Genomic DNA, 14,794 nt, shown 5'->3' on the forward strand with positions numbered 1-14,794 from the left:
AGCAGCCAGCACTGAGGTCAGTTTGGCTGTCTGCCACTCAGCTGTGCCATGTCCTTACTCGCAGTGCTGTCACTTCCAGCACACAGCCACAAGGCACCTTCCCTTCCCCTCCCTGGCCATGCCTGGTGCTGGGGGTCACAGAGGTCTCCAGCCACGACTCACTGCTGACAGTGATCAGGGAATTCTGTGCTGATGCCCAGAGAAAAAAGGTGTCTTTGTGGGTAAGTTTTTCCAGATCAGCACCCTGACCCTCCATCCAGGAGAAAGGCACTGAAATTCTGCGCTCTCCCTTCCATGCAGAGGGAACATGGAGGAGGAGGAGTGAGAGTGCTTGGTGTAATGGGAAAGAGCTTTGAGAAAACCAAAGAGCTTCTCTCCCACTTCCTTGTTCTCTTGTGACCAACCCTTATGTTACCCAACACAGGTAAGGCTGGATTTGTTTTCTCTCACTACACATGGAACTGAGACAAAACAGTAACAACCCTGTGAAGTCAAAGCTTTCACCTATCCTTAGGTTAATGGGGGAAGGAACAATAGGAAAAGGAATATATTTACTTTTCAGAGAACTCTACAATTAACTGTACCACTGAAAATTAATATTAAGCACAATTCTCCACTTCTTTTCCTGCTCATACAGAAACAAGCAGTGCTATTAAGGAATAAATATTTGGAATGAATCAACACAAAGCCAATACAGCACCATTTTGCTGAGTGCTGCAGCCTCATCCCCACCCTGTGCTGAGCAGCACTGATCCAGCCACAGTGTCTCTCTACCAGGGAGGAAAATCAAACAGATGAAAAATTAATCAGGTGCTTTGAGACACCTTGACTCTGCCAGAAAGATGTGAAGAAGCATTTCTGCAAACCAGACATGTGCCCAAGCTGCTGCAAACACCCTCTGCAGGTGACTAACTCCTGATTTACACCCAGCACCTGCACCATGAGCAAGCACTTAACAGCCCTCAGCAGCCAGGCAAAGGCCACTGGTGACAGGTGTCCCCACTCACCACATCAAATACCTCACACAAAGGTCAACCATCCCCAGCATGGGCCAAGCCCAGCACACAACACTGGCACAGCCCAAAAACAAATAAACCAAAACCCAAATAATCTGGTCATAGTTTCTATTGTCACTTAAAAGAGAATGAGAAAACCACCAAACTCTTTGATGCTCCACAACCTGTGACACTGTGTGTTACATCATAAATGCAGCTCTTGGATCTCTCTCGTTCAGGTAAAGCCACTGAAAAGCCCAGGAGCTTGATGTGAGCTGTCAGCTTCAAGTGAGACACCTGCCAGCAGAGCCAGGGGTGTGGAGACAACACCCACCTGAGCTGGTGTGATCAGAGCAAGGGATCCTCTAAACAGCTTGGCAGAGATTGTATCAGAGCTGGGCAGGCACCAGGCACAGCCTGAGTCACTTGGCAGGAGCCACCTACCATTAACCCCTGCCAGCAGGGGTTGTAGGTGGAAAATTACAGGTGTGTGGCAGATCAAGGCTGTGGAACAGGTCACTCTGAGGGGCTGTGCTGCAGATGCTTCACCAGGTGTCAAAGCCCTCAGAAAATGGGTAAAACAAGAAGTTTCATAGTAACAGCTAGAGGCACCTCACACATACATCACTGTGATCTTCCATGGCATTTGCAGCTGAACTTTTATCAGATGATGGCCTGTCTCTGTGTGATATCCATTACTCTGAGCCACTGAAAGGAAAGGCAAATGCCTGCAGGGACTGCACTGCTTCTCCTGGTCAGCAGCAGCCCAGAGGAGTCAGAACAAAAGGCACAACACTGAGGCTGGAGTAGTTCCTGATTTGTACAGATCTTTTCAGGGTATTATATCATGTTAGTTCACTTCCTGGAGTGGATTTCCTCTCCAAGGTCTGGCACCACTGCCTTGAACACAGATCCCCTCCTTCTTGTCCTTCCCAATTGTTCAGCTACATTTAAATCCCACCCCTGCACCCTGCTGACTGCTGCCTGGACTCCCTTGCAGTCAGATGTACAAAAGAAGTGTCAGAATCCACAATCCTACACAGAAAAGGGGACATTAAAATCAACCTCCTCCTTAGGAGCTGGGCCACACTTCCCAGCTGGGCACTGAGCTCTGTATTACCAAGACTGTAGAATCCCAGGCACAGCCAGGAAAAGGAAACATGGGGGTAACCCCCACTGCCTTCTTCCTCATTTCATTAATTCATCTTCTAATGCCCATCTGCTCCTTCTTTTGATCTGCTGCATTCTTACAGAGACTGCAAGCAGTGATTGAACTGAGCATGGGAGACCCTCCACATCCAAAATGACCAAGATTTGCCCCTTCAGATATTTTTACAAGCCAGTGGTACAAAATCCAATGGTGTGGCACCGGTTATAACTGACAGATTTCACTTCACTTGAATCTGAACCAAGCCAGAGGGTTGTGCCAAGTTCCCTCCTGCCACACTCCCCATCTGCCATGTGGAAGGGTGCTTATAAATCTCCATAGCTGGCTTGTCTTTCAGAGGAAGTGACAAGGTCCAGTCCATTGTGGGTTGGAATTGTGCACTGCACAAAAAGCACCAGGCTCCTAATGCCTTATGGATAATGGCACAGCTCATTTTAGTTCTTTACCTTTCCTTCAGAGCAGGAAGAAACTATCTCAGCAGAAGTGACCAACCACACTGGCACAAAGAACAACCCCAGCTGCCAGGCTGAGTGTGGAGCCAGGAACAGGAGATGGGGTGTCCTTTGCACCAGAGCTGCACTAATGTCTTACCTGAGACACAAATGGGTGACACAACTTCTAGGATAAAGGCCTTTGCTTATTCAGTGCAGGGATTTTATCCCTTTAATGGAAACATCTTGGCAGTCATGGGTAGGAGCATTCAGATTACAGGGCAACAGTAGCAGTGTTTTTCAATTTATCTTGTGCAACACACTCCAAACTCTGTCCTGATCAAAGAAAGTGTTCTGAGTCCCTTCAATGGGACCTATGAACACACCTTTGGGCATTCATGTACTCCACCCTGCATTATTTACTGTCCAACTGAGGCTGATGCAACCAGAGGAGGAGAATCTCATTGCACTGACCCTCTCACCAGTGGAAAGAATGAAACTCAGCTTGAGGGAGGAGCTGAGCAGGTCATTCTGACAGGATAAGCAGGAACCGTGGTAAAATGACCCGTTAAATGGAAAAAACACCTTGAAATTTCTTTCATCCCAGTAATGGGTACAAACCAGTAAACACCATTCACCTTCCTTGTCTTACTGGAGAAGTCTGCCTGGGTTGCTCCACAGCTGCCTCTCCATCCAGCTGAGGGTGGGGTCTGACACCCACTGGTGGCTTTCCCAAGCTCCCAGATCTGTAGGGCAGCCCTGTGGTTGTGTAACCCAGGCTAAACAGGATTTTGTGGCTCAGTCCTACAGGCAGCAGAGAGATGTGGCAGTGACACAAAGAGAGAGATGGAAAACATTTTCCAAACATCTTCCATTATTCTGTGGGTGCTGCCACTCTGGAACGTCCACAGCTGAGGGATTCTCAATGTGATTTACAGAAACACACCAGCTCTTGAGGATCCACTGTTCTCAGCTCAAACATCTGCAAATCCTTGAAAGTTTCAAAACTGAGCGTGTACTCGGCAAAACTCCGAGTTTACAACTACTCATTTTTCACAATTCTTTCAGTCCTCTCTTACATCCACTACAGTTGCTTACATCCACTGCTTCAGTTTGAAGTGAACAGTAACAAAAAGGGAATGCAAATGAGATTTGAGCCCTTTGTTTCTGTTACTGGTGTTTGTTGAAATGAATATAATAAAAATAGCTCCTCAATGGGCAAAAGTTTCTTACATTAACTAAGACCATTACAAAGAAAAGGCATGAAGCCAGCACAACAAAAGCACCTTCATTAGTTTCATTTAAGATGTGAGGGAGAGAAACAATGGAGTGGCAGAGGGAAGAAAAAACATGTAAAGAAATACAGAAATTTGTGTTGACTATCCCCTATAGAGGTTATTCTCTATGGTAAATTGACAGAAAGTACAAAAGAATTTGGGGGAAGCCTCAGAAGGAGATAGATCCATCTTAACTATGATTTCTCAATGCTTTCAACTTCTTAGGGAGGAACATTTGTTGTATTGCCCTCTTCTATTTGCCAAGAGAGAAGACTGTATGTAGGCAGCTTCTCCAAATGCCTTTGTGTTGCTAAGGCAAACATCCCATGACAGCTTAGAACAAAGATATTCTTGTCACAGCTGAACAGGCATTGTTTGGACAACTGAGGAGAAAACTTTTGTCTCTATAGAATGATAAGTCTCTAACTCCATTTTTCAATTACTGCAGAAAAAGAAAAGTCAAAGAAAATCCCTTCTCCCTGCAGACTACAGATGTAGGACTCACAAAATCCAACCACTAGACACAGTCAAAACTGGATGTCTGCAGAGCCCAGCTACTCTGAAACTCTCCTCTCCTGAAGCTGATTTGTACCTTGCTATTGATTCCTGATTACAGCTGCTCAATCTGTTCTTGCAAGTCACCCTCCTGTCTGGACTGCTGGGCCAGGCTGTCTGAGGCATCTGCATGCATGACATGAAATGAGACTGTGGCAGAGAGAAAACTTGCTATTGCAGGCTCCTCAGGCTCCTTTATAAAGCTCCCTTGGTTTCCATTTCTCCCTTTGAGACACTGCTCCAGAATCTCACTCCAGTAGTTTAAAATCTAATTTCCAGGCTAAGTTTATTAATAGCAAATTTGTACCACTTTGTCCTTGTGCCCGCACTGATCTTTATTACAAAGGACTTTCGTCCCCTCTAGTATTTACTTGGCAATGAAGTGTTTACAGAGAGACAACCCATTCCTTCCCAGGCTTTGTTTTACAGGCAAAACAAATTCCTCTCTTTTGGTTTTCTCTTATCTGCCAGGCTTTCTGACCCTCATGCCTCCTCCCAGCCCTGTTCTGCACCTGCCCATTATTTGGGCTGAACCCCACGCAGAGTTCTTGGCACACTCCTGCAGCTGTGTTTAAACTCCCTGTCTGCAGCAGGGCTGTCTCCCTGAAACCATCCTACAGCCATGTGAGCCCTGACTCTTCTCACCATAGATTCCTTCCAAATCTGGAGTTTTTCTGGCTCAGGCAGTGGTGACAGAAGGACACAGTCTCTATTAGATGCTCAAATCTCAGACCTGTCCTACTCAGAAGTTCACAGCCTTTACCTGGAGTGCGCAAGTTCTAAAATGCGGCTGAACACACACATCCACTAAGCCCTCCCTGCTGCCATGAACAATGGGAACATCCTTCTCCTAACAAGGCTTGGTTTCCCCCAGGCTTCCCTGCTAATGAAACATCTGTTCCCTACTCATGGGTAAACTCCCTGCTGCCTGCATTTCATTGGGGGTTCCCTGCAGTTTCTAACACCACGTACTGTGCTGTGCTGTCTCACAGATCCCAGCCTTTGCAAGATCCACTTTCAGTATAAACCCAGGCTAGGAACAGTAGCATATGAAACACCAGTTAAGAATAAGCAAAGGCATTTCATACATGCTTAAAGAATCAATTTGGACATAGCTAGACCCAGATGTTAGCCTAGGAAACAAATTATTCCATAGCCCAGATCTGCTCCTCCACTGTGGATGCCACTCCCAAACAGAACACATTTGTTTCTAACAAACAAGCTGTGTCTGCAGTATCAATTCATTTTATTTTAACTACACAGTGTAATAGCTGCATGAATTTAAGACTGATACACTCTCCACCTATGCTGGGATCTACACTAGAATTTGGTTCCCCAAACCATGGGTTCCTAGCAGTGCCTGCAGTGACAAACACTGCAAGGTAACCACATAAACACCTTCCTCCAGAAGAGCAGCCAAGGCCCACCCATCAGACATCCCATTTCAATGTAAAGCAGGACAGGAAAAGAAACTCTGGCTCCATTAATTTTGGCCCTCCCAGTCATGCAAGCCATCTTCCTGTCACATCACATGTCACAGCTGAGACAGCCACCATACACAGAGTGCCCCCACACAATTTCAGAAAGCTTCAGCCCCTACACAATAACACCTCACCTCTTCAAAAGGCTTCAAGCATCTGCCCTTCTTGTTCTTCAGCCCAGCCTTTCATACCCCTCAGGTTGATGCATTGCCCCTGTGTGCCCTCTGCTCCCTTTGGAGGTTGCTCGGTGCCCCTGGGCACTCCATGGCTCATTGCTGTCAGTGCTGCTCACAGCTGTGCCCCCTGGGGATGAGGCTGGCACAGCCCCACTCCAATCACATCAAACTCTTTACCTGCATCTTGCCTGCTCAGGACATCCTGGGGTTTTTTGGAAGTTATTTGTGCTGACAGTTTGGGCAGCACTTTGGAGAAGAGAAACAGGCATGGGGACATTCGGCATTTCCTGCAGGTGGAGGAGGCTCCATGAAGAAGTGCAGCAGGGAGAGCAGGAAGTCCTGTCCCCTGTGAGGGCAGGAGGGACAGCAGCTGAGCAGCACATTCCTGCCTCGGGAGAAGGAGGATTCCTGAATTCCCTCACACCTGTCATGATGTGCCACAAGCAGTGCAGAGCCAGGGAAGGGCAGCTGGTGCAGTGAGGGGATTTTCAGGACTTTCATTATGGAGTCTTGGGTTTAAGTGAGAACATCCAAGACTTCTCTACTGACAGCACTCAGGAGTGCAATGAAGAGGCTTTTCCTGGGACAGGACAGCAGAAAAACCCCAGCAAAACAACTTCTTGGGAAGAACTTCTTATAAGAACAGACCTTTTCTTTGATTTGGTTTTTGAAAGAACATTGATAATAGTTCCTGCCAAAGCTCCTTGGAACAGCCTTGCTTCTGGCAGCTCAGAAGCTCCATTCCATAACTTCCAAATTTTATCTTAAAGAGGTCTTTATCCCACATGCATCATTATTACCTTGTCCTAACATGATAAAAACAGTGAAGTATTTTATTACTTTTCGTATCATTAAGATGAATTGCTCTTTACTCCATAATGAAATGTTACCCAGCGTTCTAGATTAAACAATTGCTGGGTGTTGTAATGGCAGTGCCAGATTCTCATTACACTGCAAACAAGGCAGTTCTTGTTCTAGGGAATGAGATGTTTCAATCATATTAAGCAGCTGCTGTTGTTATTGATTTTTAAAAAAGTAACTACCATTTTTTTTATATAATACATGTACTGTGACCTGCTACAAGGCTTTACTTAGCAAATCAACAGGAAGCATAAGCAGTACAACAACTTAAAATGGATATAACTCAAAACAAGAATTCTGAAATCCCAGAGCAAAACACTTCCAAAACTCAAAATCTAGGACACGGTGTCCTCATAGGAAATTTTAAACATTATTTCATTCAGATTACAGGGAAAAGGAAAAAAAAAAAAAGCCAAACAATCTTTACAGCGTCAGAATTTCCCAGGAAACAGCAATTCTGAGTTAGACTCATGTACCTTAATTCCAAGAAGCCCGAGCAGGATTTTCTGCTGGGAGCAAAGTCCAAGAGGATCTGGATAGAGGGAATTCTGCAGGGATCCACAGCACAGGGAGGTCACAGCAGGGCAGGCACAGCTGGTTGCAGGCTGAGCAGAGCCTCATTGGAGCAGTGAGGCACTGCCAGACTGGAGAAGGAAGGAGGACTGGGGTTCCCTTCACCCCTCTGCCCAGTGGCTGCACAGAGCAGCAGGCCAGACCTGGGCAGGGAGAAATGTGGTGCTCTGTGTGGGATATACAGCCCCATCCATGTGGGAATGCTCACAGCTCTACTGGCAAGTGCCCACAACTTCCAGAGGGGCTCAGGAAAAGGCCCAGCATGAGTGAGAGAGGGGGCCTCCCCTCCTGCCTTTCCAGACTCTGCAGAGGAAGGTGCCAGCAAGTCAAAACCCCTGCAGAAATGGGATTCCAAGCAGTTGTTTTGTGATCAGGACTCCAAAAGGCTACAGGACATTCATCTAGACACCTTTATCTTTTAATTTTTGTGCTCATGACTACCCTGACCATAACCCTGTCCCTCCTCAGCAACAAAATTACATAATTACTAAATTAAATATTTAATTTAATACTTGACTAATGTTATTAAGTTATCCAGCTTTCACAAGTTACCAAGACCACCCCTCTAAAGACAAAATGTTCCCTTTCATAGTATTTATGGGTTTTTTTCCCCACATAGGCAACAACCATGGATGGAAAAGCTGAAGAAAACGAGTAAGTAACTAGCTCCATACTGTTGGCTTTATTGCTGGTCAATAGAGCACACAATCAAGCCCTGAAGTGGAACAGGCAATATATTTGCTGGAGTTTCTTGCACAACTCAGGACCTGTATCACGTGCGCTGTGTGCGTTGCTGAGGTGGAAAAAGTTGTGCTGCTGAACAAAGGGCTACTGTGTGCTGACACAAACAACACAAAAAACCCACTGACCTGGAAGTTAAAGTACAAAATCTACTTTCAGCCTCAGTGCCTGCTGCCCGTCCACATTAAATGAAGAAGCCTTGTTTGAATGAAGTATGAGCTTGATCTGCTCTTCTCAAGCAGAGAGAGCACAAGCCAGCACCAGGACTCCACCCAGCAAACCCCACCAGCTGCCAAATCACTGAAGGACAATGCAAGACTCAACTGCATTTTTGAGGGGGATTTTTCTGTCATAAGATTACTCCAAATTATCCAGCATCAAGAAATTTATCTATGCAAGCCAACAGCACTGGCTGGGAGAGAGTTACACAACAAGATACTGGCGGGGGAGTAGAGAAGGGAAAACTTAAGAGAGAAATGGAGCAACCTGTGAGGAGTTTCTAAGCACTGTGGCAATACATATAGCACAAACTGCAAAGGCTCAGAGGATTCCAGAGAGACAGCAAGCTCAAAGTCAAAAGGTGTGGTGAGAAGGTCACTCCTGGTAAGTGGCACAGCAATCAATACAAGAGAGAAAAAAAGATTAACAGCTTAAGAGCCTCCAGTCCCTGGAAAGACTTAAATCAATGACTGGATGCTGGTTTCACAGAATACAAATACCACACAGCACCAGGTGTGCCAACTGGAATGACTTCGATGACTCCACTGAGGTCAACACAGTTGTAACAGCTTGTTCTGGGTTTTCATCTGGAACATCAAAGTACTACGCAAACCGAAGCAATTAATCATCAGCCAAATACCAGGCCAGGAATTTTATAATAATTCAAGCCTTTTTCAACAACCCAAGCAACTGTGTTCACATTCCAGACAGTCTTACATGAGTATTCCAGTAAGAAGAGAGAGGACAGCAGAAGCCACTCTCCCACCAACACTGCTGGGTACTGCAGCTCCTGCAGCAGCTCAGGCTGCCTAGGCAAGGACTCCATGGCCACAGGCACTGTGCTGGCAAGCTGATGGACATGCCCCACTGTGACCACGCTGCTGTGTATATACAAAACATGGCAGACAAGCTGACCACCAAGAAAGGAAGAAGCAGCAGGTGGGGAGCTAAAGCTGTAGGCAGCAGCTGACATAAAATGGGAATCAAAAATCTCCCACTGCTGAGGACATGCCTTGAGAAGCAGAGTTCTGCCTTCCCTATACTCACACCCAGGCTGGCATCTTCCATAGAAACTGTGTTTATAGAAACTCAGGCCAGTGGCATCTTTGTGACACACTCAGAGTGCTCTGCTCTTGATGAGCAAGAGTGCTGTGCTCTGTCCACTGTTGCTTGCCATCATCACCTGTGGGCCACCAGGAATCCATCCACACTGCAGAATGGGCTGCACTCACCTGCTGAAGCACAGGCATCAAGCAGAAATGCTCTGTTTGCCTCCTATACGCAACTTGCCCTTTATAGAGACTCAGTCCCACACTTCTACTTGGGATTTCAGAGTGGCAAAGCAGGAATGTGGCAGCACAGGCCTTCGCTCCTAAAACCTTGTGGTAATCACATATCCTCTGAACAGAGAGAGACATAGCTCTCCCAGGATTTTTCTGGGAAGCTGTGAGAAGCTGTGAGAAAGCTCAGAGGAAGAATTAAAACAATTGTTATCTTAATCTCTGCACCTGGCAAGCCAATCTCTGTTTGTCAAAGATGTTTACAAGAAGGAATTGTCCCTTCTTGACCAATAGGCGAGAGAAGATTCCTAAAGGCCAATCAGGTCTTAGATCCACCATTGTTTCTATAAGGACTGTGGATTTCTAATAATAAAGTGCCTTTTCATGTCTTCTGATGATGGAGTCTCTGTATCACCTTTGTCTGTCACTGAAACCCCTCTGGTGATAAAACCTCAGCTTCATTTTAACACACCCATTCCCAAGAATCTTGTCTTCCCTAGATGAGCTTCATGTAATGTTTTCTTCACCTCTCCCTTCCTCCAAACAATCTGCTATTTGTGTGCCTCCAGGTCATGCAGCATTTAGCAATGGCTGTGCCAGTAACACACTGAAAATTACCCTCCTGTCACATCCCAACACCACGGCTCTCAAAATCAAACATTTCTTGGTAACACTCTCCATCAAGGAATAACAATCACTGCTTCCTGCTCTCAAGGAACCTCATCCTTCCAAGGAACAGCTGGGATGGACACTATTTAAAATACCAGTAAAAGGAGGAAGAAGTACAGCTACAGCTCAGTTTGCCAGAACTGCCACTAAGAGAATTTGAGCTATTGCTGTGACTCTGCCATGGCTCTTTTGCTGTGCCTCAGTTTCTCACTACACTTGTTGCCACAGGATATTTGGATGGTAAACTCTTCTTTGCCATGTTGCAAATTTCAGCCCAGGACCTGAGAATCCCTGCCATGGACAGGATGATTTCAGAACACCCCAGCTGACACAAAAGAAAGGATGAAGTGAAACTACTTATGTAGACCTTTGAAGCAAGCTGAACCCAGAGCAAACATTCAATGGGGCCAAGGCTCCTTCCTCCCCAGGCAGCAGTTTGTTCACGTGTAGTGGTTGTAAGGCCTTCCACCCTGGAGTAACCTTGCTCATGGTTATCTCTGTAATGCTGACAGGGCAGCTGCCACATCCATGCCCACTCTACCCAAAATGCTGAGATGAGCACAAAAACCACAGAAGGGCGACCATTCAGGTGTGCTGCTGAAGGGAGCAGATGAAGCAGATCTCTAGAGCTAGAAGTTGCCCCTTAACAAAGCTACAGTTCTGACATAAACCACACTTAGGAGACAAACCACAGAGACCACAATACGTGGCAGCACTTCTCTGCACCTGTGTGCAGCACAGCACATTTGACACTGGAGCACTGTCAGAGCAGCAGTGGCTGCTGTGCACAGGATGCACCTTCCCAGCCCTCTGCAGCAGCCCTGTCCCACTCTCACTGTGCTCAGAGAGGCACTTGCTGCAGAGGAGTGACTGCTGGTGCTCTGCTCACTCTCACATCCTCTGGGTTTGCACGGGAAAGCAGCACAGCCAATCTGATTTATCACACTGCAGCAGGGTGCTGAGTCCTGTCACCAAGCAGCAGATGAGATGAATTTCATAAATGTGCCTTTGTGCTCACCACAGACTGGATGGACCACACTGAGATTTGCAAGCAGCTGCCAAGGAAAAGAAACAGAGGAGGACTGTGACATGACCCTCCACAGAACAACATCTGAAACTTCTGACACTGAACTCAAAGCATCTCAAAACATCTATGGAAGAGGAAATAGCCTGGAAACTGGATTAAATCTCTCTTGGTACCTCATTATCTTCTTGACTGTGAGAAAGAAGCCTTATTTGTTCATCAGGATTGTAGTTTATTAAAACTTAAATACACTTTTTGGTAACTTTCCCAGAAAAAAAAAAAATGCAAGTTTTGGCATGGTCTTCACTTGGGAAATGACTGCTCCATAACAGGGTGAGCTCTAGCAGCTTTATTATCCTATTCACCAGAGACACAAATATTACCTCTGACAAGTCTGAAGCACACATGGTCCCCCTCACATTTCACAAGCAGGGAAGGAAGGATGTGCAAGTTGCCTACAGAAAGAAGTGCTGGAGTTCTTTGTCCCAGAAATGAAGACTCTGAGGAAATATGGGAACAGACTACCACATGGAAGGTGCTCTAAGGAGAGAGACAGCTGTTCCCCACCTCAGAAGTGCTCAGCTTTAGTCACAGCAAAAGAAAACTTTCTAGCAGACAGAACCACAAAGCCCCAGGACAGATTGCGTGCTAAAGTCCTCACCAGCAATGGGAGCTTCTGGGTCAGGCTGGGCAAACATTTGTCAGGAATGATGTAAGGCAAGTTGATGCTTACTTGGACAGGGAAATTGGGCTAGATGACAGTCAAGTTCCCTTCCAAGCCATTTTGATCTATGGCCCTACATTGAGGAACTGAGTGCTGGCCAGATATCCACACACACACAGAGTCGTGGCACCCCAGAGATGCCCTGTGTCACCCTAATGCAGTCCCTCTGTGTCTGTCAGTTCCTCCCATGGAAAGCAGCCTCAGCCCAAGAGCACAGGCTCAGCAGAGAATGCTGTGAGGACAAATGTTTGTCTCCAAGGTCCCTGCAAAGTCACTTTCACCCCGTATCTCAGGTGGAGACTGAAAGCGCAGTCAGTTGCTTGCACTTTGGGGTGCCCACATGGACATTACACCAGAAGAAGAATGGGATCCATCTCTGACCTCCAGCTCTAGGGGGACTGTGGGCCTCCCATTCACAGCAAGAGGTACAACCCCACTCCCCTGTCTCAGCTGAGTCCCCTTCCAGCCTCCCGAGACAAGCCCATTGTGAAGATGTGTTTCCCCAGCACAGGACTGAGCCTGAAGCCCCATCTGCAGCTGCACCTACACTCCAGCCCTCTGCCGGCCCTGCTCTCACTCTCCCTGGGCTGCACCTTGCCCAAAGTGGGAGGGCTGAGGCAGGAGTGTCTCCAGCATGGACACAGCTAAACTGGGAGCGCAGCTCCATCTGCAGGGCTCTGCCAAAGCGGCTCCTCCTCGGGGAAGGGCAGTGTCACCTCAGCAGACACTGCACACCCGGCAACCCCCAAAACACAGACGTGAGCACAACCACGCTCCTCAGGGTCCTGAAAGCAAACAAAGCCCCCCTCTGACAGCATCACCTCAGGAATCAAATCACCACTTTGATACAGCTCCCAGAACCCAGTAAATTCCCAGAAAATTCAGTGGATGTTAGATACTGGATGATGCAGAATGCCTGAGTGAATCCTCAGCCTCTGTGGCTCCAGGGAGCAGCTCACATGCCTGGGGCTCTGCCAGGGTCAGCTCGGCCTCCTGCCCCCAGGCAACACACACAGCCCAGGGCTCCACAGCCAGGCTCCTTAAAACCCCCTAAGAGCTTCCCAGTGCTTCTGCACCAAAAGGAGCCCGGGCCAATCTGTGTAAAGCACCGAGGAACACACTGTACTACAGCAGCACGTTCCCTCGGCTTGAGTCCGACAGGAACATCCAGCCTCGGGGGAGAACAGCAATTTTTCCTTTCATGAAAAGGTCAGCAGCACCATGTGATTTTCCAAGATATAGAACCAGTATGCAATGCAAATACATAGAAATGCAAGTTTTAGTGGTAAGTATAGGAATTTAACACTTGGCCTACTGGATTAGACCAATAGTCTGTCTTGCAGGGGATTTGTCCTGCTCAGGGCTCGGACAAGGGATTGACTGATGCTTCCAAGAAAAAGCACACTGCCTTCTGCAGTCCAGCCACTGGCACTCTTAGAGGGCCACCTAACACCTGTGTGCTGCAGGGAACCAGCCCACCCTCTGAAGAATGCAGCATGAAGCTGTTTGACATCCCCATCAGCCCATGGACTGCCCAGCTTTTAAGGCCTTCTGCAGAAGCTGGCTGTGTATAATGCTCTGTTTCATCTAACACCCAGAAGAAATCTGAGAACTCATTTCTTCAAATTTAATTTTTAAACAGTCAGACAAACTGAACTTAAAAAATATCCCTAAATTACTACTAAAAAAAAAAATCTACAACCACACAAAATACCCTTTGACTGTACTTTGTGCTCATGGCTCTAGGAGATCAGAAATCAGCTGTACTGAAATGGTATTTCCAAACATATGCTCAAATGTACTTTAACTGACCTATTTTTGTTCTCTCCTTCCCTAGATTTCCTTTACTGTATTTAACCAGGGCAGGTACTGCAGGCCAGAGAAGACTCACAAATTCAAGTAAAGAGTGTACAGGACAGGGTGAACTACTGGAGTGGATAAATGTAATGTGAGATGTACAATGGGTGAAAGGCAAGTCTGTGAACAGAGCTGTGAGCAGGGAAAGGTTCCAGCTGGAACTCAAGGGCTGGTTCATCAGAGAGAGCTCAGGTGTCTGTGGGAAAGCAGGGCTGATGTTCAGGAGTGAAGGGGATGGAGAAAACTCATTTGAGGAGTGAGAGTGTGGGAGAGGCAGAGGGGAAAGGGAACAGATGTATCAGGGCTCATGTAACACCCTGTGAACCTGCTGCAGCCTTCCAACAGACTCAGTTTGCTGCTGCATGTCCTGCCTGATGCTCCTGGCTGTGCAGCCCCAGGTCAGCCTGGACAGAGCCTGAGAGCTCCTCCCTGGCACACACACACACACAGCAGGGCCCTGTCTGGATGCTCCCACCCCTCTCGAGTGCTCACCTCCACTGGACCAGCAACTGCTTCCATCTGGACTGGGAGACCAGACCCTTTCCTTGGCTTGCTTTCCTTCCTTCCCTGGCTAGCTATGGTCCAGAAGAGAACCTGCACCACTGGAAACAGCAGCAACAGCAAGCAGCAGCTTGAATTTAATCCTGCCATTATTTACACTGACATGATGTTGACTGTCCACTTTAGGGACTTGTCTCAGTGCTGTTTCAGGCAGGCCCAGTCTGAGTCATCCTTCCCAAAGACACAGACCTCAGCTACTCCC

At 47.1% G+C, this 14,794-nt stretch overlaps 1 protein-coding gene across 1 annotated transcript in view; it reads right to left on the reverse strand.

Annotated features, from left to right (window-relative positions):
- Window positions 1–14,663, reverse strand: part of MAPKAPK3 (MAPK activated protein kinase 3) — a 115,122-nt gene extending 100,459 nt beyond the window's left edge. Inside the window, exon 1 of the mRNA XM_064432356.1 lies at window positions 14,524–14,663. The gene's annotated coding sequence lies outside the window, so the exon portion shown is untranslated. The remainder of the gene's footprint in view (window positions 1–14,523) is intronic.
- Between the last annotated feature and the right edge of the window lie 131 nt (window positions 14,664–14,794).

The sequence above is a fragment of the Passer domesticus genome, chromosome 9 (genome assembly GCF_036417665.1).
Source record: "Passer domesticus isolate bPasDom1 chromosome 9, bPasDom1.hap1, whole genome shotgun sequence".
In the NCBI taxonomy this organism is placed as follows: Eukaryota; Metazoa; Chordata; class Aves; order Passeriformes; family Passeridae; genus Passer; species Passer domesticus.